Consider the following 21,556-nt stretch of genomic DNA (forward strand, 5'->3'; position numbering starts at 1 on the left):
GAGGGGATGTGGTTAGGCGGCGGGAGCTGGTTGCCTTTGCCAGGGGGACGAGGGTGCTGCTGTTCCTTTTCCACGGTACATTATTTGGGAACCATTTTGAGGTGGTCCCAAAGCTTGTGCACTGAGCCCTCTGTGCCAGGAGCCTCAGCCAACAGAGCAGAGGCAGGAGAGTCTGCAGAAGCCATTTCTGAGCCCGGCTCCTGCGTTGGCTGCTGCATTTCCGGCAGTGCCTCCTGTGCTCTGGAGCCCTGGAACTGGGGGAGCCTCAGACGGGAGAGAACAGCTAGGGACTGGGTGGACAGCACTGTCCCAGGGCAGCTTCCTGGGAAATCCGGACCTTGCCTGGAGCTGCTCTTCTGAGCCAGGCTGAGTGGTTGGCACCATGGCCACCTCAGCCTGTTGGCAGGGCCTATCCCCTGAGCACTGGGACAACCATTTTGTGCCTACCTCACTGATCCCAGCAATTCTGTAAGGCAGGGGCTATGATTATCCCCATTTCACAGATGAAGAAACAGAGGTAAGGATGAAGTCTTGCCCAGGCCTCAGAGCTACCAAGTGGTGGAGCTAGGCTTGGAACCAGGTTTGTGGATTCCATAGCCAGCCTTCTTACCCACACAGTCCTTCCTGGCCTCCCTGCCCTCAGCCGCTCTCTCCCCTGCACTCTTCACTGCTTGCAGCTCCAGGCCTATCTCTCTAAGACACACATCTGGTCTTGTCGGTGTCCTGCTGAAAGATAGAGCCTGTGTTGTCATGCCTCCCTGCATCTGCACGCGCTGTTCTTTTTGCCTCGTCACCTTCCCTGTGTCCTGCCTGATGCATGCCTCCCTTCCTTGCTAAGTTGACCTTCTCAGTGAAGCTGGCTGTTCACAGGGAGGGCCCCCTCCCTTCTCCCTCCTCCAGCTCCCAGAAGCAGCTGGGGCTGCTTCCATCACAGCCCCCAAGATACAGCATGTCTGGTTCTCTACCCCAGACTGCAAGCTTCTTAAAAGCGGGGTCAGAGCGGTTCCCCCTCTGAATACCCAATAGCTAGGATGGCACCTGGGTTACTAAATAGGAATTCAGGGACTTCACTCATTGAACATATTTCCTGAGCATTTCCTCTGTGCCAGCCACTCTGCTGGGGTCTGGAGATAGAGCAGGAGCAAGGTAGGTGCCTGCCCTCTGGGGGCCACAGTGTCTGGGTCTGAGGCTCCCTCCCTCCCTCCTTCCTTCCCTCCTTCGTTCATTCATTCAGATCCTTTCTCTCCCTGTCCTTAGTGGGTATTGGAGGTCCAGCAGTGACTGAGAGATCCCACCTTTCCCTCATGGGGGCTGGGGTGGGTCCATCTTGGGCAGGACTTTGGTCATTCCTGGAGCTGGGTGGGTCCTCAGGCATCTCTCAGAGATAAGAACAGAGTTCATTCTGGGCTTTTCTGAGGTGGTCTTGGACATGCCTTTCTGGAGGACTAGGCAGCAGCGGGAGGCAGAGGCTCTGGGGCTGCTGGCCCTAAGACAGGCTGGTTTCACCAGAGAATCCACCTAACACAATAGCTTGATTGTGAGAGGCCTGGCTCCCCCCACCCAGCACGTTAACATGTCTGTGATCAGAATGTGTCTTAAAACTGATGTGTACGTGGAACGGGACACTGTAACATTTTAACTCCCCTCCCAAGGCTGTTATTAAGTCAGTCATACGGCTTATGATCGTTGTGTCGGAATGTGGTTTTGTCATAGAAACTACCCTCAGAATGTGGTTCTGATGTGACCCATCTATCACCACAAACTCCTAGCTGCTAGTGGCTGAATAACCCTTCTATTTGGGGTGTTTCATATAAATTCGCAGAAAAGAAATGCTATTCAATGGATTGATTCATTCTTGAGATTCCCGCAGTGTGTTTGTCCGGGATGGCAGTGGGCTGGGGTGGAATGGGCCCAGATCTGGACTTGGATCCTTGCTTTTTGGCCCGCTAGTGGAGAGACCTTGGCAGAGGTGCTGCACCCGCTGACCCTCAGTTCCCTCTTCTGTAAAATGGGGACAGCGCCACGCATCTCACAGTTCCCTCTTAGCGCCACACGCCTCCTCCTTACAGGTCTCCCACTGTTGTGCGTTTGTGTGATTATTAGATTCACCTTCTCCCTCTTCCCACTGGGCTGTGGGCGTCGTGAAGCAGAACGCCTCCCCCATCTGACTGCTGTCAATTGAGACCAGTTTGGACAAAGTGGGCTGTGACTCAGAGAGAGGCCAGAAGCTGAATGTACTTGCCTTGGGCGGGGCTGCTGCCTGTTCTGTTTGTTCTGCTGTAGCTGCCAGTTGCAGCTCCCAGATCTCTTCTCCGGAATTGCTCAAGTGTGGCCGGTATAGGCCTTGAAGACCTGAGCTCAGGTTCTGCAGCCCTTGAAGTCTCCAAGTTAGGAACGTGGGAAACACACCAGTGGTATCTCAGGCACATAGATGACTGCTGGCCCGAGGCTCTGCCCCACTGAGCTGGTGCAGAGTTCCATGGAGCTGCTGGGGGCGGCAGCCGTACAGAGCACCAGCTGCGCAGGGTTCTGAGCTAAGACAGCCTGGCTTGGAATCCAGTTCCACCTCTCATTGACTGTGCTACCGCAGGCGTGCTGTGTAGCTGTGCTGAGGCTTGGTTGTAAGAGGGGTGGCGATGAGGCCTGTACTGTCTCAGAGGTAGGCTTCTATGGCATAAGCGGGTAAGCACGTGGCTTTCAGATGGGATGGTGCAGCGTCTCTAGGACACCAACCGAAACAGACTTGACTGCGAGACACCTTGAACAGGGCATTGGAGTGAGGCAGGGAAAGGCGTGGACTTTGGAGCCATACTGACCAGCGTTCACCTCCCACAGAATCACCAACGGTGTGACCTTGGGCAGGTTGCTTAACTTCTCTGAGCCTTTGTTTTCTCATCTGTAAAATGTGATGCTAAAACTGGAACCTGCCTCCTAAGGTTGTAGCGAGGATGAAATGAGATACTCCATGTGGCTTACTTAGCACAGTGGTACTTAATAAATCACTGTGTGATGGAGAAATGGCTTAGTTGCTCTGCCCATGAAAGTGCAGGAATACCGTGCAGTCCCTTCCTGGGCCATGTGCTTCACACATTTTTGTCTGCCTTTACTGAATAATAATTAAGCTAATTTGTGTTAGGCAGGCCTGTGAGGTCAGTCAGAGTCTCTACTTGGCCCGGGCTGCCCAGAGAGCATAGTGAGCACCGTGGTTCCCGGGTGGAGCCAGGAAACCTGCAGCTTCCGCAGCCCCAGAGGCCTTGTGCTAGAGAAGGATATATTTAATGTCAGCCTTTCCAAATGCTTCCAAGAGTTCAGGGACCTCTGGGGCCACAGGAGAGAAGCTACTGTCTGGGGCTAAGATGCATCAGTGTTGGCTGGTATGAAATCCACCAGACTTGGCCATTTATCTTGTGGCCAGACTTGGGTGATGGGGGTGGGGTTTGGGGGAGGGGTCCCTGCCTCACCCTCTGCAACCCCAGGACAGGCCTGGCATTGGTCCTCCCGCTTTGTGGACCTCCTGCAGCACGGTGGTAGCTTGCTTTCCTCCCTGCTGGTTCTGGTGAGCGGACCAGCAGGCAGGGGAGTAGTGCTGTGTGAGGGGTAGGATGTTTTTACTGTAAGGCTGGTATCAGATGCACCCGAGGTCCTTTTGTCGGTGCATCTGCACTCCCCCTTCGTGTGGACTTCTAGGATCTGGATGTGCTGCAGTTGCCCCAGACATAAAGCCCCCCTCCTCGGGCTCCTGGGAGGATCCCCAGCGTGGGTGGCAGTAGTGGTCATAGCACTGGCTCAGCCTGGTGGGATTTCCTGACAACCCCAGCAGAATGTATCCAGGATAGAGAATCTGGGTCTCTGCTCTTCTCTCTCTGCAATTCTGATTGTTATGGCTCATAATACTCAGTGACTAATGTTTTCTGAGGCTTTGCCACACACCAGGTACCGTGCTAAGGCCTTCCCGGTCATGATCCCACGCGCTCCTCCTAGAAAGCAATGGAGCGTGGTTCAGAGTGCTGGGTTTTACCAACCATGTGGCCTTGGGCACAACACTTAACCTCTGTGCCTCAGTTTCCTCACATGTGAAATGGTGATGACTAACAGTACCTGTGTTATAGGGTGGTTGTGAGGACTCTACCTCTTGGTAAGTGCAATGTAAGAGTTAGTTGTTACCAAGAGATGGGCATTACTGTTATCCCATTTTACAGGTAAGGAAACTGAGGCTTAGAGAGGCTAAATGATCTGCAAGCGTCACTTAGCTCATAAGTAGAAGAGCTAGGATTTGAGCCTAGCTTGTGCATACTACCTCACTCTGTCTCAATTTGGAAAAATACATGTGGGGAGCATTTGGCCGGCTTCGGAAGTGGCATTCTCAACTTTCCTCAGAGCCCCGGTGAAAGGGGATCCTTTTCTAAGTAACCGAACTGCCCTCTGGGAGCTCTCGTAATCCCACAGCAGAGGCAATAGCTGACCCGTGACACACATATCACAGGAGGAGAAGGGAGGGATCAGTGAAGAATTTCTGTTTGGAAATGTTATCTAACGAGTGCTTTCAAGGGACTCAGAATGCAGAGCCTGTACCGTCCCCCTGCCGGGTGCCGGGGAAGCCTCATCCTCCCCTGTGTCCTGGCCAGGCCACGTACAGCCTGCTGGAGACCTGGGGCTCCGTCCCGTCCCATCCCGTCCCGTCCTGTGCGAGGAGGGACCAAACGTCCTCGGACCCGCCGGGAAACCAGGGCAGCGCTGTGCCCCGAGTCACAGCGGCAGGAACCTCTGGCTGATGTGTCCCTCCCGGCTATGGACCCCTCTGCTCCTCTCCTCCCCGGCTGAGGGCATGAGTACAGGCTGCTCAGTGCCAGGGAACTCTCTGAACGAGGGCTCCCGGCTCTCGCAGGACAACGTTTGCTTTTGCTTTTGCCTCAGCAGAGTCTCCAGCCAGGGTGCATAGGAACCCAAAACTGAAAGACAACTTCCGGAGTCCTCGGGCTAGCCCTGCGTCCGTGACTCCATCGGCCCGCTGGCCCCTCAAGGGCACCCGTCCACACAAGCTCATGCTCGCGCACACACCCCGGCTGCGGAGCCCTGCCCAGGAGCCGCCTGCCTTCACCCCAAAGGCTCTTTGTCTGAAGGAGAGTGGGGCTTACTGATGGAGCCCTCGAAACCCCAGCCATGACCTCACGCCCCCAGAACTCCACCCTCTACCCAGGTGTCCACAGGTCCTGTCCCAGCAGATGCCTTGTTTGGCTCCAAGCGAAAGCAGGAGGGCCCAGCTGCGAGCATCGCGTTCCCCGGCTGGAGGGGTCAGGGTTCTTGAGCCCAGAGACCCGGAGCCAGCTGCTGCCTCTCGCCCCCATCCCTCGGTGCCACAGTCGGGCTCTTACCTCTTCCCTCCTGCCTGGCTCCCGGGGCAGCTCTCACATGCTTAACCTCGGCCGTCAGCGGGGCAGCCTGGCCATGGCCTCCCTGAGTCGCAGGCTGGACCGGCCGCAGAGCAGCCCTGCCTCACTGGCCTCTGCTCGCTCCGCTCTGCCTCCACAGCGGGGGCTCCGGCCAGGGATGGGGCGGGGACTGGCCCGGGGTCCCGCCGGGTGGCTCACGACCTGCCTTCTCTCGCGGGGGCCGGCAGCTGCCCCAGTGCCATGCTCGGCAGGTCCGGAGCTCAGGCGGCACTGCTTAGGGCGCGGGGTCCATCCTCAGGCCGTCTGCGGCAGCCTCATTTGAACTCCCAACTCCTTTGTGGAGCCTTTACATGCTGCCGGAGGAAACTGTGAGCACAGCCTGACCCTGGTTGGCTGCAGGCACTTCTCTCCACCCACCAGTGCAAGAGGATCCCCCAGGCCCCAGAAAGGCTCAGGGCCTCCCCTCAGCCCCAGACAGAGGCGGGCCGCCCGGTGATGTCACACTAGCTCCAGCCCCAGCTGGCCTGGCCCCTCCCGCCCCAGCCTGCTTTGGCGGCCTCGTCGGGCCCCCTCCTTCCTTGGCACGAGCAGCCAGGCCAGCTCTGCTCCCTGGCCCAACGGCTCCCAAAAGCCCGGGCAGCCCCGGGTGCGCTCTGCCGAGGCAGAGAGCTTCCCCTCTGACTCAGGTAATGGGTTTAGATCCGCCCCAGCTGTGCAGGCAGCGGGTTGGCGTGTGGGCTGCAGGGAGCCGGGTCCTCCCCTGGATCGCTGCCTCTTCCAGGCCTGCCCCGCCGAGCCCCAGTTGGGCAGGCAGGGCAGCCCCGCACAGACGGCCTCTCCCCATCAGCCGCCCTTCTTGGAGGCTTCACTCTTACCTCTAAACCCTGGGGAAGGGAGCCCCAGGCTGTCTGCACAGCAGCCAGTGGGATCTGGGCTGTGAAGTTAGGGAGAAGCAGTGGCTTGGGACAGTGGAATTACCACCGGCTGGGGTGGGGGCAGCGCTGGGGAAATGCTCCATCACTTCCCACCTGAGGGGCCTTGATTGAGTCACTGCATCTCTCCGGGCATCCCTCTTATGCATCAGTAGATGAGCTAAAACAAGTAATCTACCTCCAAGGGCTGCGGCGAGGATTCTATGAGGTCATGCAGGAAAGGCCTCAGCATAGGGCGAGGAGGCCTCAGTGGACTGAACTCAGGACTCTGGCGTCCAGCAGGTCAGGGCTCGCACTCCCAGAACTTCCGCTGGGACCTCCCGTCCGGCTCTTTGAGGAACACATGATGGGAGTCCATCGGCACCCTCAGCACAGAGCCTGCCCCCGAGACGGAGCTCATGAATGTTTGTGGAGTCAGAGCAAGAGAGGAGACAGCACTGGACCCCACGCAGCGAGCGGCCCTACAGGCTCATTGGCACAGGCCGGGGGGACGGGCCTGCTCAGTGGGCGGAGGCGAGTCCTGGGAAGGAGCAGCCAGGGCAGGTTTGTCCTCTGCCGGGACAACAGCCTTGTGCAGTGTTGGCGGTAACTCTCCTCTCCCTTTTAAAACATTTTTAGTGATGATGGTGGTGGTGATGATGATGTTTGGGTACAAATTGGGAGAGAAACTTCAGTGGGGTTCTCTGCGCCGCTAGGCACAGTGTATCATGTTCCTGGGTCCACCGTGCTCCTCCCCTCCCCAGGATAGCCACCCCTGTCTTTGCAGAAGGAGAGCACCTTTCCTTCTTGCCTCAGCTTCTCCCATCCTGCTCAGACCTTGTCCTCTGGCAAAGGTGTTCTTTGCCAGAAGACCCCAGCATCTTACAGGCCACCACATTAGCCAGACAGCAGGATGGCACAGAAACCTTCCCCACGTCGACTCCGGGGGTGAAGGTGTTGCCCGCCCTGTGGATTTTCCAGAGGGCCTGGAGGGTCCTGGTGGGGCCATGGCAGGCTGGGGGCTCAAGATCAGCCGGAGCATATGAGAGGGGCCCAACTTCTTCTGAGCTGCGCCCTAGACAGCCTGGATGCAGGCATATTCCCTTCTTTCCCTCCCTCCCTCCTTCTTTCTCTATCTCTCTCTGACTCTCTTTTCCAGGATGTATTTTTTGGGAACCTGCTCTGAGCCAGCACCAGGAAGGCAAAGTCCCTGTCCTCACAGAGATCGCAGGCCGGAGGGGAGACAGACAGACAGACAGACTTGGGCACCTGAGAAGTGCCGGGCACAGGGAGTATCTAAGCAGGATGTCTGATGAAGCAGTCAGGGCAGGCCCCTGACAAAGTGGTGCTTCAGCTGAAACCTGGAGGATGGGTCAGAGTTAGCAGGTGGTGAGGTTAGAGGGAGGGTGGCCTGGGCGGAGAGAATAGCGCATGAAGTGGCCCCAACAATATCTCCCCGCCACAGTGAGACCTTGACGCTCCTCCCAATGAGAGGTAGGATCTCTGCCCCCTCCCCTTGAATCTGGGTGGTTTCTGACTTGCTTGTAACCAGTAGAATGCAGTGGGAGTGACACTACCCGACTGCCAAGACTGGGTGAAAGAAGCCAGTGCAGCTTCTGCCTTGTTCACTGGCACACTCTGTGTTGGCGCCATGAGCCAAGCTGGACCCCAAGAAGTCCAGCTACCCGGAAGCTGACGTGTGAAGACTGCATGTACCATGGGTCCCAGCTGGCAGCTGGCATCAACCCCCAGACATGGGAGGAAAGAGGCCCCTCGCCATTGAGTCATCCCCAGCTATAGCGTCTTCCTGCTGAGGCCCCAGCCATCAGGCAGCAGAGATAAGCCATCCTAGTGTTCCGTGTCTGAATTCCTGACCCACAGAACCCATGAGGATAAGGAAATGGTTATTTTAGGCCGCAAAGTTTTGGTGGTAATTTGTTACGCTGCAGTAGTAACAGGAGCGGACCCTGAGGCAAGGGCAACTGCGAGTTCTTCCAGGAGCTGAGGGGAGTGCGGTGCGGAGGAGAGAAGGGGAGCGTGGCAGAGGATGAGGCCTTGTCAGAGGGGAGACTTCATCCCGAGGGCAGTCGGGAAGCACTGCAAGGTTCTGAGCAGGACAGGGTTCCTTCCGGCTTGCTTTTGTCTTTAAGAGGGCCGCGCTGGGGTTGACTGGATTGACAGGTGCGGCGGCCGAGGCATCAGAGCTGCTGGGAGTTGGTTGCAGCTGTCTTGGTGAGAGAGGTGGTTGGAAGCGATGGGACCCCCTGGGGCAGGAAGCATTCCCAGGACATCCCCCCTGCTCTGGGAATAGGTGCAGCCCAAGTCCCTTGGTTGCTAAACAGATTTGCTTTCACAATTCCAAGTTCCTGGGATCCCACCAAGTGGGAAAGGAGCAGCAGGGTGGCCGTGCCCTGCCCATCTTTCCTCACCCCCTGCCTTGTTGGTGGCCTTGGGCAATCAAGCACACCCCTGGGGAGCCTGAGCTGGGCAGTCAAATTCTGGTTCTACCGCCAGTAGCCCTGAGCCTCACTTTCCTCCTGTGGAAAATGAAGATGATGTAAGGATTTCCCCCACAGGGCTGTTGTGAAAATTAAATAAGATGTGACACGTTAAGTGTACCACACATGGTAAGTGCTCAGTAACGTTGGCTCTGGTCGTTTTAGTTGCCCGGGAGTGCCCTGAGCATGGGGGCATGTGTGGCGTGGGCCGTGTGGAGCTCTCCTTTTGTCCAGCCCAGCACAGCAGACTGAATAAACGGATGGCTGGCAGGGGAGGGTAAAGAGCTGTGGCTCAGAGGCTGACGAACCTGTGCTCAAATCCCAGCTCTGTCGCTAACCTGGGCAACTTTCCAATTCTCTCTCAAACTTTGTTTCCTCCTGTTAAAAAAGGCAATGATAATCCTGACTCCTAGGGGTTAGTGTGAGGATTAAGATAACATACCTAACGCGCTTAGCACAATGCCTGGCACTCGCCATTACTCAGGAAGTTGCTGCCGCTTCTCCCTGCCTCCAGGCTCCTCCCCACTCGTACCCAGAACATCCTCGTCAAGCCACCACCTTGATGGCTCCCAGATCTTGGAATCCTCCTGACCTCAGTGAGCACCATCCCTGCGTTTCCACCTGCCTGTTGGACTGGTGTCATGTGACTAAAGCATTTGAGGAAAAGGGAATCTTTCTTTTTCTTTTTATAGTTTTTACCGGAATGAAAAAGATGTGTGATGTTTACATGGTGGCAGAATACAAAGAATCTTCAGTATGTCCCACAGTTTGTATAAATTTCATGTGTTTTCCTATTTATCACCTTCCTGACAGTTACAGTTCTTTTGTTTTTCTTTTTCCTGTTGGGAATGTTGGGATGTTCTACTGAGATAACTGTGTATGAGGGGTGGGGGCTGAGGCGGGGGGAAGTGCACGAATAATGTGTGTTTCGTAGACAGGGGTGCTTGGGAGGGGGTTTTTGCTGTATCTCGCAACCTCAGAGTCTTACCAGCATTTCAGGCTTCACATTTCCCAAGCTGATTTTTTCCTTTCGGCACTTTTGAAACGCCTTTCCATTGTCTCCTGGCTTACACTATTTCTAATGAGCAGTCAGCTCTCTTCCTTGTAGTTGTTCCTGTGTACGTGGTGGGTCTCTTCCCCTCTGACTTCTTTTAAGATTTCTGTCTATCTTTGATTTTCAGTAATTTGACGATGATGTGACTAGGTTTGATTTTCTTCATATTTATTCTGTATGGGATTCACTGAGCTTCTTAGATCAGCTATTGGTCTGATGCCAGAAGCCCTCATTTATCCGCTCAGCCGCCTCGCTGGGCCCCAGGACAGATAAGCGAGGTCGGCAACAGCTTGGGTACCCCTCGGGATGAGAATTTCAGCAGGTATCTATCTGTAAGCAAATTGGGGTCCTTTCCCACTGACCGTACAACTGCCTCCAGTCCCTCATCTCCTGTTTAGGACAAAGGTCCCATCTGATACAGACAACAGTGTTCCAGAAGCAACCGTTTTTAAGAATTTTAGGCTGGATGGGGATGATTTTAAACAGCTTTGGAAATTTGGGTTGATATTCTTCACTAAATTTGGGAATGTGTTGGCGGGGGAGGGTGGGGGCCATTATTCCTTTAAATATTTCTTCTGCACAATTCTCTCTCCCTTCCCCTTCTGGAACTCCACTTACACAGTTGGCGTTGTCCCACAGGTCACTGAAGCACCATTCATTTATCTTTATCTTTAAAAAAAAAAAAATCTCTGTGCTTGTTTGGATCGTTTCTATTACCTGGCTTCAAGTTTGCTGATCCTTTATTCTATAGTATTTAATCTGCTGTTAATTTTATCCAAATTATGTTTTATGTCAGGTGCTGTACCCTTTTGGTTTTAGAATTGCCACTTAGTTTATTTTTATGTGGCCCATTTCTCTTCTGAGATTCCCTATCCATGCGTTCATTCTGTACTTCATTTCGTGAAAACCCTGTACATATTCATAACATGTACACATTTTCAAGTCCTTCTTTACTGATTCCAACATCTGGGTCATCGGTGGGTCTAATTTTATTATTTCTCTTGATCGTGGGTCACGTTTTCTTGCTTCTTCACACGCCTATAATTTTTAAGTTGTGTGCTGGACATTTTGGATGCTACGTTGAAAAGACTCAGTATTTTATTGTCTTCCTCTCAAGAATGTTGTGTTTTGTTCTGGCAGGCAGTTAAATTACTGGCATATTCCCTTGATCTTGTGGAGGCTTGGTTTTTAGGTTTTGTTCAGATAGGTTTATTTTGGTTTTGCCCTTAATCCTAGAGCATAACCCTTAATCCTGGGTCCACTTGTAAGGCATGGCCTTTCTGGGATTAAATTGAGAGCCTTAAGTGCCGGCTAAGCCCCATTAACTTGGCAGGACTTGAACTCCAAACTCCATCTTTCAGGCAGCTGCTGAACTTTCTGCCTGTCAGCTGCTGCTTTCTTTTGGGCTCCCAGGACTCTCTCTCTCTCTCTCTCTCTCTCTCTCTCTCTCTCTCTCTCTCTCCATGTATACAATTTAGGGGTTAACTAAGGAATCAAGGGGAATTTGTGTAGTAGTTTTGGAGCTCCTCATTCTGTGGCTTTCTCCTTTCTAGCATTTTCCCCTTCAATTTCCATCCTCAAGGTCCAATCTCTTTCTCTTCTTCCCAGCCAGTAATGCTGCTGCGTTCTGTTTTGTCATTCTGTGTATCACCGTGAGTAGGGAAATACCCTAGTGTGCTTCCTGTCTTTCAAGGACCATGTCTCCTCCAGCTTCTATTGCTTTGGATTGCTTTCAGGTGTTTCAAGCAGTTGTCTTTTGTATATTATCCAGCTTTTATCATTGTTACTGACCAGTGGGTTAGTTCAATACAACCTACTCCTCCTTTTCAGGAACTGGACCTCCGCACATCCCAACTGAATTCGCCTTCTCACCCAAACCTCCTGCTTTTTTTACTGATGCCCTACCATAAACCTAGCCCGCTGGTTGGTGGTCCTTAATTCAGTTGTCTGCCCTCCCTGTTCTTGGTCATAGTCTGTTGGGAAATATCAGCCCCAATAATTCACAGTTTGGTTCAGCTCAGTGTACCCACCAGGGCAGTAGAAGATGAAAGAAACGTGTGGCCTCACAAGCCTTGTTAGAGCACTTTATGTAGCTACCTGCGATGGGCTGGGTGTCAAGCTCAATATTTTATAGGTATCTTTTTTTTCTTCTCCTCCCAAAACCCTATGAGGGAAGCATTACTATTTTGTTCTACTAACAAGAAGAGTGAGGCTTGGCAACGTGAGCTTCCTTGCACCAGGCCACACTGCTAGGCAGTAATGGGACTGTGATGAAGACTTACATCAAAGATAGCAGGAACGCTGTGCTGTGCTGTCCTGAAAACAAGTTACATTTCTTCGATTCTAACTTTTTAACACTTTTTTCTTGTTTTAGGATCTCTGAAATCCAGAGGCATCTTAAAGTTAGGAGCGTGTCAGGGTTTAATTGGCAGTACTTTGTCTCTTTTACTAGAACATGACCCACTTAATGATTGACGACTTCTCAGATTCGAGGAAGTGTGGCAGTTTTTAGTGATCAAGGCTGCCGTGAGGCTGAGCCATGGGTGAGGGACAAAAAGGCAAGGCCCCTCCTCTCCTGGTCGGCTGGTCTTGGAAAGGCCTACGGGAGTGTCCGAGCATCAGGAAGGCTGTGGAACTGCCAGAAGCGTCCATCCCTCCAGATTTAATGAAGCAGCTGCCTCTGAGCTGAGAGTGAGCCAGCTGGTCCCCTCCTCTCCTGGAGGCCTCGTGGTCGGGTCCTGTGACTCGCTGCCTCATGTCTGGCAGGGGAGCCACATGTTTCCCGGTGAGAAGTTAGGAGACTTCTTTTAGGGGGAGTATCTAAGGCAGTGCTAATAGTCGTCCTATACTACCCAGTGTCACAGAGGATGTCCCAGCACACGGAAAGCCCTACGAGGACGCTGCGTCTGTGAAGTGCTTGCCGGGCAAGTCTATCCAAATCTCAGCACATGCTCAGTTACAAAGCGGTTTGGAGAGCCTGTTGTCGGCTTGTCCATCTCATTCCCGACTTCCCAACCCGCCTGCCAGGGGCCAGAGTCCGGGCAGTGCCTCTTCTCAAGCCTGGACATCACCTGCCAAACACATTCGCTGCTCAGCCAACAGATACTTGTTAAACCCCATCTGAGCACCACCTATGGGCTCCAGGCCAATTTGCCCGAAGCCAATTTGCTGAGACTTCAGTTGAGTGGTTTTCATTTTGTCTTCGTAACAGTATCTTAAGGAATGTTCATTTGGTTTGTCGCCTCTCTCTCACCCTGCAGCTCACGTGGGGGCTTGTCCCCAAGAGGGGAGACTGAAGAACAGAGACAGGAGAGATTTAATTTTCTCGTTTCCTGGTTTTCTTCGTAGGTTCGTAACAAACACTTCACAGGAAATTTCCAAAGCTGTTTAAAATCATCCCCATCCAGCATAAAATTTTAAAAAACGGTTGCTTCTGGAACACTGTTGTCTGTATCAGACGGGACCTTTGTCCTAAACAGGAGATGAGGGACTGGAGGCAGTTTTACCGTCAGTGGGAAAGGACCGCAATTTGCTTACAGATAGATACCTGCTGAAATTCTCGTCCCGAGGGGTAGCCAAGCTGTTGCCGACCTCGCTTATCTGTCCTGGGGCCCAGCGAGGCGGCTGAGCGGATAAATGAGGGCTTCTGGCAAGAGATCGATGGAGTGAGCTCCCCAGGCATGAGGCCAGGGTGGGATCACGAAGCAGAGGTGCTGGCGCTGGCAGGGAGATGGGCTGGTGTCATCATAGAGCTCCGAGGGCTGGGCCTGGGGCTGCCTCATTGTGGGCTCTGGCCTGAGCATCTTGCTTGAGGCCTAGTGCATAGAAGCACACGCTAGTGAATGACTGTTGAATGACTGCAGGGGAATACTAGCCTTCGAAAGCTCTTCCAGGGTTTCTGACTCAGGGTCTCAGGGGTGAGGGCAGCAAGGGGCACCATTCGGGAGTCTACCTAGGAGGAGAGCGGGGAGGAGACCAAGGAGAGAAAGACAGCCGCCCTGACATGGTGAGGCTGTGTCTAAACCCCTGACGAGCTGCCCCAGGCCTGCCCCAAGCTGGCTCTGGGAGTCCTGAGTAACTCCCTCCTCCACTGATCTGGCTCCCGGGTGCCCCTGCCCCAGCCTTGCCCTGCCCCCTTCTCCACTGCTCCGTCCGCCAGGCAGGTACAGGAAGGAAGGCAGTACCTGTGATGGGCCTTTCGGGGCCGTCCCGCCGGGTGTGGGTGAGGCAGCAGAGGGGCGTCCGCTCATGTTCCTGGTCCAAGTGGATGATGTCGGTGTCCCCGGTCTTAGCCCCTCTCCTCTGCAGGCAGGGCTGGTCCCCAAAGTGTTTTGGCGTTTGCTGTCTCCCTTGAGTCTCACGGCAGGCCTGGGGGTGGGGAGGGCAGCAGTTACTCCATTTTATAGGTGAGAAAAAAGAGACTGTGAAAATATCATGGTCGTTACTGTCGTCATCGTTTATTGTTTACTCCGTATCGGGCATTGTGCCCGTCCGTTCCCTGGCCTTATCTCAGCCAGTCCTCCCGGGTTCTGTGCGGGCAGCGCTTCAAGCAGGGCCCGCAACTCCCTCCCACCCTGGGCACTTGGTGAGCTCCTTCCCCCACTAAAAATATTAAAAACCATCTTCCATGACTGCATTGGTGTAAGGACAAATATGCTAACATTATATATTAAAGCATTTTCTGACCTAAAATTTCACTTTTTCCTCTCATTTTAAAAGAAGCTAGAACATTTTGGGGGCCCCTGATAGTATCGTGAGCCCCCGGCCCTGTGCCTGGCTGCACCTGATGGATGACTCGGCCCTGGCTGTGAGAGCACACGCCCTCCTCCACAAATTCAGAACCCCAAATCGCTGAAAAAGTCAAAAACAAACAAACAAACAAAACACCCCAGCAAGCCTTTTTTTAGAAGTTTGGCACAAGTTCATTTGGTGATAAAATCTGACTTGACGTGAGGTTCTCCGTAGTGTTCGGGCTGCGTGTTTGCAGGGGGCCACCTGGGTCCACGGGGCCACCACTCGGCGCTGACGTCGCCCCCTCCCAGTGGATGCGTTTGCTTGCAGATCTGCTCTCCTCTCCTGCGCTATGAGTTCCTTGAGGATAGGCCCATGTTGTGTGCATCTCTGGGAATACGGATATTAATCATTTCTCTTTAAATCCCTCATTTCATCTTTCTCAGTGAACCCGTAGGGAGCTGCTGTTCACAAGTTATCTATAGCTGGCATCCAAAGCGATGAGCCAGCGCCTGAAGGGGGGGGCGTCTCTGGATTTGCTTTGCTTGAGCAGATATGGGAGGATGGCTGTGCTCAGGTCCCGGAAGAACACGTAGGAGACAACTTCATGGGAACTAGTAATGGTGACGACACTGTTGAGCGTTTACTGGGCGCAGGCGCTGTGCGGAAGGTCCATGTGAATTATCTTCTTTATATTCACAACAACTCCAGGTGGTAAGAAGCACCGCTTTCCTCCTTTTAGAGCTGAGGAAAATAAGGTTTAGAGAGATGAAGTAGCTCGCCCAAGGGCCTACAGCTGAAGCGATGGAGCAAAGACGCAGACGCAGGCACGTGGACCTCCGGTGCCACCAAGATGGAGCCTGAATCCGGCCTGGCTCCCAGAGAGCAGCTTGAGCTTGAGCTCTGGACAGCGAGGGCTCTCAGCAGAGGCCGGAGGAGCTGATTTCACTGCACTCGTGGTGAGACCAGGGCTCACGCAGTGCTGAGCCGTGAGACTCGGGGCCACAAGTCTCAGCAAGTGCCGTGGGGCAGAGCAAAGGCCCCCTCTTCTGTGGGAGACATCCACTCAGTTATTTCACACATGTTTACGGTGCCAGGAGCTGGGGACGCAGCAGTGAGCAAGACAGACACAGCGCCTGGCCGTTTGGGGTGTGTGTCTCTTTAAGGAGGCAGACAATGAAGAGGTGAGAGAGCTTCCAGACCGATGAAACCAGCTAATGGAATAGGGAAGCTGGGGGTGGGCGGCGGTGGGAGGGAGGCTGTTTTAAACGGGGTGCTCAGGGAAGGCTTCTAGGAGGGAGGGTCACGTGAACCAAGGCCCAAAGACTGGAAGGAGGCAGCCATGCAGAGGAACAGCACGTGCGAACGCAATGGGGTGGGAATGAGCTTGGCCCTGAAAGATCAGTGTGGCCCAGCAGAGGGGCCAAGCAGGAGACTGGAGGGAGGCAGAACGAGAGAGGCAGGCCGGGCAGGTCCTGTAGGCCAGGTGAGGCCTTAGGGTTGGATTCAGAGTGCAGTCGAGGCCCCTGGAGGGTTGCAGGCAGGAAGGCGATATGCACTGCTTTGTCTTTTCTCATTGTCCCTCTTGGTACTGGGTGGAGAGTGGTCCAGGCGGAATAAGGATGGAGCTGAGAACACCGTTAGGAGACTTGAGGGGCTGTCCGGGTGAGAAGCAAGGGGACTGGCACCAGGGCAGTGTCAAGGAGATAGTGACCAGTGGTTGGACTCAGGCTAGGTTTTGGAGGAAGAGCTGACAGAAACCCAGCGCGCCTCTGATATGGTGAGCATCGCGCTGCACTGATAAGCACCTTGAAGGTTTGCCATTTGGGAGCCCTAGAGGTAGAGTTCTGGGAACAAGGTAGTGACCCACAGTCGGGACTGCCCTGTCCAGTTGGGCAGTGCACACCCTGTGCAGCTGTACATGGCAGCCCTGAGCACAGCCAGCACTGACAGTTGGGTAGTGCTGGGCACCATCCTCTAGGAGTGTGGGGAAACAGGTGCCAGCAAGGAGCTGGAGTGAGGAGACCTTACCCCAGACACTACCAGAAATAACTGGGGGAGACTTGGGAATGAGCTTGAGGTGCTGCAGCTATGCTGGTGGGATCTATAAAACATTTTTGAATTGCTGTTAATGTGATCCTGTGTGTCCCCTCAGGCTGGAGTGGACTAGTTTGTTTTCATCCTTGAGGTAGCTCCTGAGGTGGGTGCTCACAAGGTTACTATCTGGAGAGACATGGACAGCTCAGGGTCTCCTGGGGCTTGCTGGTAATTGTTTTCAGCAAAGATTCATGGCTCCGCTGCCCCAAAGCTGGAAGGGGAACTTTGCAGCAGGCCCTGTCAGGGAGAGGCGAGAACTTGTAGCTGTGGCCCTTGAAAATCAGAATGGGTTGTTTCTGCATCTTCCTGGGCTTAAGGCTCTCAGACCTGCCCTGGCTTCTCTGACTAGTAGGCCTGGAGTGTGGCATCTCAGGGGCACCCACACAGGCCCTGCAGGGAGTAGGGGCAGCTGGTGCAGGAGGCTTGCTTCAGCCCCGCTAGCCTCCAGACCACCCCCACTGCCCTTCCTCTCACCCTCCCTGTGCTGGACTGGATAAATCTCAGCTCTGAGGCTGAAACCCTGGAGGGCAGGAGACAGGCTTCCCCTGTGCTAGATATTCTCCAGTTGCTGCCACGTGCCCAGAGCCTGACCTGTATGGATTGCCTCGATGCGCTCCCTTGCCTTCTGGCTTCGGGTTGGGTTTGGCCAATGGCAGGTGCCAGCAGGTGATGAGAGGGTGGGAAGAAAGTGAGGACAGGTGTATCGCCAGCTCCCTCCCTCCCTGCTGGACCATGGCTGTCGTGGTGGCGTGATGGGGGTCAGCCAGGCCTGGGCTTGAATTCTACCTCTGCCTCTTATTAACCACGTGACTTCTGAAAGTTACCAATCCTCTCTGCATCTCAGTATCCTCACTTAACAACTGTGGACGGTAACACCACCTTCCCAGAATGGCTGGCAGGAATAAGTGAATCAATGTGAGTGCAAATACCCTAGTGCAATACAGGCTACACTGTAGGTGTTTGGTAAATGCTGGCTCTCTTCCTTTAGTAACTGGGAGCCCCGTTATCCTGGGTTTCCAACACACTGGGTCCTCGGGAGATCACTGGTCATTTTGTATCTCTCCAGATGGCCTCCTTTAGTTTTCCCTCTCTGGTTTGCATGTCTGTTGGTCCCAGAACCACTCCCGCAGAGCCTCACGACCAACAGTCCTTTAGTCATAGAGTTGCCTCCCTGCCCCTGCCTTGGTCTGCAGCCTGTATGTGAAGTCTGCTTAACCAACATGGCGGGAAGCAGGCTTGTGGAAAGTGCACATGTGCACATCCAAGTGTGATTTGTAACATTTACTGAGTGCTTACTGATCCTCAGAGCAACCCCAAGAGATAGGTTCCTTTATTATTACCCAGTTTTCAGAGGCAGAAACCAAGGCTTAAGAAGTTACTTGACTTGCCCAGGGTCAGAGTGGGTACGTGGTGGGCTAGTGTTGAACTTGGGCAGTCTGGCACTAGGAGCCTGGCCTCTCAGACCCTGGTGACCTGCCTCGGTCGTGGGCAAGCCTCAGCTCTTCAGGCTCCAAGGACCAAGCCGTTTTGGATAATCAAGTTGAATGGGAAGCTACAAGGTTATCTCTTGAAACAACCAATGCTTTAAACATTTTTATCCATTCTCATTAAGCTTTTCACACAAACCCACATAGACACACACACACATACACACACAGAGCACACTAGCCGCTGAAAATCTTGGCTAATCACACTCTCCTTGGTGACTCAGTCATCTTGAATAGACTAACTTTACTGCCTGTAAGCTCCAGGCAGCTGTGTTTGTTGTTACTTTTCTAGCTCTTCTTTCCAAGGCAGCAGTCCCCTTCCCTTCCCGGCCTCCCATCCCTCTCCTGATTTGTTGCTTCTCGCCAGCTGAGGTCCCAGAAATCTGGTAGAATTATTTCTAAATAAGAGTAGCTGGGCACTACACTAGTCTGAAGAGCTCTCCTGTGAGTGAAGTACATGAGAGTCAATGCCTGCACTTGATCACATCAATTTTGGGGGCTGGCGTGGTGGGAGGCCTTTTAAGTGGATTGTTTCACTGAATCCTCAAAAACAGAAACTTCCAGGAGAGGTTCCCTTTACTGTCTTCCATTTTAAGTGATGAGGTAGCTCAGGCACAGAGAGGTTAGGGAGTTGACCCACTGCCACACAGCCAGTAAGTGGCAAAGGCAGGATTTGGACTGGCTGGGCCTGTCTGCATCCAAAGTCCACAGCCGTTAACAACAGGCTTTAAGCTCTCAGCTTCCCAGCAGCATGAGGATGGGCAAGTTAGGGAAACTCTGATCCTCATTTCTTCACTTGTAGGATAATGCTGTTTGTTCCCAGAATTACTATGAAGGTTGAGATGTTGTGTGCTTGACACATCGTAGGCACTCAATCAGCGCTGGGTCCCTTATGCTCATCATTCCAGCCCATCCTAGATCAGAGGTTCTCAAGCTTTAGCAACTTTGGAATCACCTGAGAACTTGTTAACACACAGTTCGCCACCCCAGAGTTTCTGATTCTGTAGGCCTGGGCTGGGGCCTGAGAATTTGCATTTCTAAAAAGTTCCCATGAGGACGGCGCTGTGGGAACCACTGCTCAAGATAGATGAGTTTGCCAAGAACATGAGGCCGGGTGGCCCAGCCGTGACCATCCCTACTTCTGACGGCAGTTTTACACGTGCAGGTGTCGGTTATGCATCACTCCAGGAAAGTGTGGTTTGGCTTTTCGCAGCCATTTCCTGGGAGCTGGCTTGAGGCTTTTAGCCTCTCCCTTTGCCTCTCCTTCACCAAAATGGCCAGGTGTCACTGACCTGGGAAAATGCGGTATTTAAGCAGCAGGTGATGTCTGGACTGTGAAACAAGCTTCATTCGACCAATTTTATTAACATGTCCCTGACTTCCAACTGCTTTCCTGGCACAGAATAGGAAATAAAAGGCACATGAAAAAGATAATAAATCATCTTGCAGAAATTACTTTTATAAATTTTCAAACACTGCTTCCCCCTCAAAAAAGAAACCTTCTGAAGCATCGCTCAGGCCAGATACACTTTCCTTCACACTTGGAATTTTAGGTTTATTTATTTACTGGTATGATTGGTGTTCTCCCTTCCCGCAGCAGGCTGTGCGGGTGAAGCGGTCACCTCGTCACCCCTGGGTCCCCAGTGCTCAGCACAGTGCCTGGCACACAGCATTGGGTGCTCAGTTGTCATTGCTGTTGGGTGGATGAGTGAAGGGCTTGGTGGTACAGTCATGGGTGCTGGAGTCGGAGGGACCTGGGTTTGAGCCCAAGGCCTGCCCTTCCTGGCCGAATGGCCTTGGGCAAGTAACTGATCTTTTGTGCCTTCATTTCCCCGTCTGTAAATTGGGGATAATAAAAATAATACCTATGTTTCATAGGGTTGTCATGAGAATGAAATGACGTAAGGTATCCAAAGTGCCTGCCATGTAATAAGTGCTTTATTTTTTCATCATCGTCGTCGTCATCTCCCTAGCAGGCAGGCCAGTGCACTGCATAGAGCGTGGGCTGTAAAATCACGCTTCCCACCACTTACTAGCTGCGTGGCCTTGAACACTTCCTGTCGCCTCTCAGTGCTTCAGTGCCGTCATCTGCAAAGCGGGCGCGCAGAGGCACCAAGCTCGCAGAGTTCTTGTCACCGGTTAGGACGTGTCCACGTAAGGCACTTCCACGTCTGCAGAGCCTGTGGCGCGGGCAGCCAGGCCGCACGAGGAGGACACAAGGGAGGAGGCACAGTGCACCCCAGGGGGCTGCCCTGCTCCCCGATGCCCACCCACCCTCGGCCCAGGAGAGAGAAGAGCAGCGGGGCAGGGGAGCGCTCCTGGGTAGAGAAACATCCCCAGGCTTCTGCCGCTGGAGATCCCGCTTCCTGGCAGCCCTTGGAAGCGCAGCTCCGTCCTCAGCTGGTTCTGATTACGATTACTCTCACGGGCTCCAGAGCATGCTTCGGTGGCGTTCCCCTCCGCAGAGCCGCCTTTGTCTGCAGACGTCACTCCCTTCCCGCTACCTGCCAGGCTGGAGCTGCTTGGGGTGGGGTGCGCCCAGCAGGGACGAGCCCCCGCCCGCCCGCAGGCCTGCCATCGCCTTTCTTCCTCTGCCAGGCTCGTTATGGGCACCCCCAGACCTGGCCCTCCTCCCTGGCATTGTCAGAGAAGCTTTCAACACCTCGAAACGCACCCCGGGGCGCCCTCCCCCCACCCCCCGCCGTCCCCTGTAACGTGGAATCCAGACCGTCCTGGTTTCTATGTGTGCAGAGCTTTTGGTAAACAGAATGCTTGAGCCCTGACTTGCTGGAAGGGGTGAATCCCAGCTGACGCCCCAGACGCTCAACCTATTTTGGGCCTTGTCTCTCCCCTGCCGAGGTCTGTGGTCACAGTGCTCATCCGGTCCCCTCACCCCCACCCCAGCACCTACCATGGGGGTCGGAGGGATGGCCGGAGGAGTGGGTTTCGGCTTCCTTTCTGGCTAGAGCCTTGGCCCAGCCAGGTCTCGGGCCCCTGCCCCCCGCGCTGCACCCACGGATGGCTGGTACCCGCTTGGTGAATGCTCTTGTCCTCACTCCCCCCGTGAATGCCGCAATTCAGCACACACAGAGAAGAGCTTCACTTAGAAAGAAAGTATTCACGGCTGCCATCCAGCTCCAGCAGGCGCTCCGGGAGACAGCTGCCGGCTCCCGCCCCTCCCGGATGGGAGGGCCACCGACCCTACACACACACACAGGGGTCTCTCCTCCTTTTTTCTTTCTTTTTACGACCCACAGTCTCTTTTGGTTGCTGGACCAAATTCAGTTTAGATCTGTGTTCAGAACGCCGCGTTAGTAAGTAGCAGGTGAACAGTCTTCTGTAATTAAGAGAACACCTCTCGTTCAAGGAAATACCTGTTACTGGCCCA

General features: G+C 53.9%; 2 protein-coding genes across 22 annotated transcripts in view; one reads left to right on the forward strand and one right to left on the reverse strand.

Annotated features, from left to right (window-relative positions):
- The window catches only part of ANGPTL2 (angiopoietin like 2), a 32,591-nt gene extending 26,712 nt beyond the window's left edge, over positions 1 to 5,879 (reverse strand). Inside the window, exon 1 of the mRNA XM_029201529.1 lies at positions 5,373 to 5,879. The gene's annotated coding sequence lies outside the window, so the exon portion shown is untranslated. The remainder of the gene's footprint in view (positions 1 to 5,372) is intronic.
- Positions 1 to 21,556, forward strand: part of RALGPS1 (Ral GEF with PH domain and SH3 binding motif 1) — a 286,283-nt gene that overhangs the window by 183,949 nt on the left and 80,778 nt on the right. The gene's annotated exons all lie outside the window — the stretch shown is intronic.

Source organism: Monodon monoceros, unplaced genomic scaffold, assembly GCF_005190385.1.
Source record: "Monodon monoceros isolate NGI ecotype Baffin Bay Population unplaced genomic scaffold, NGI_Narwhal_1 Super_Scaffold_5, whole genome shotgun sequence".
Taxonomy (NCBI): Eukaryota; Metazoa; Chordata; class Mammalia; order Artiodactyla; family Monodontidae; genus Monodon; species Monodon monoceros.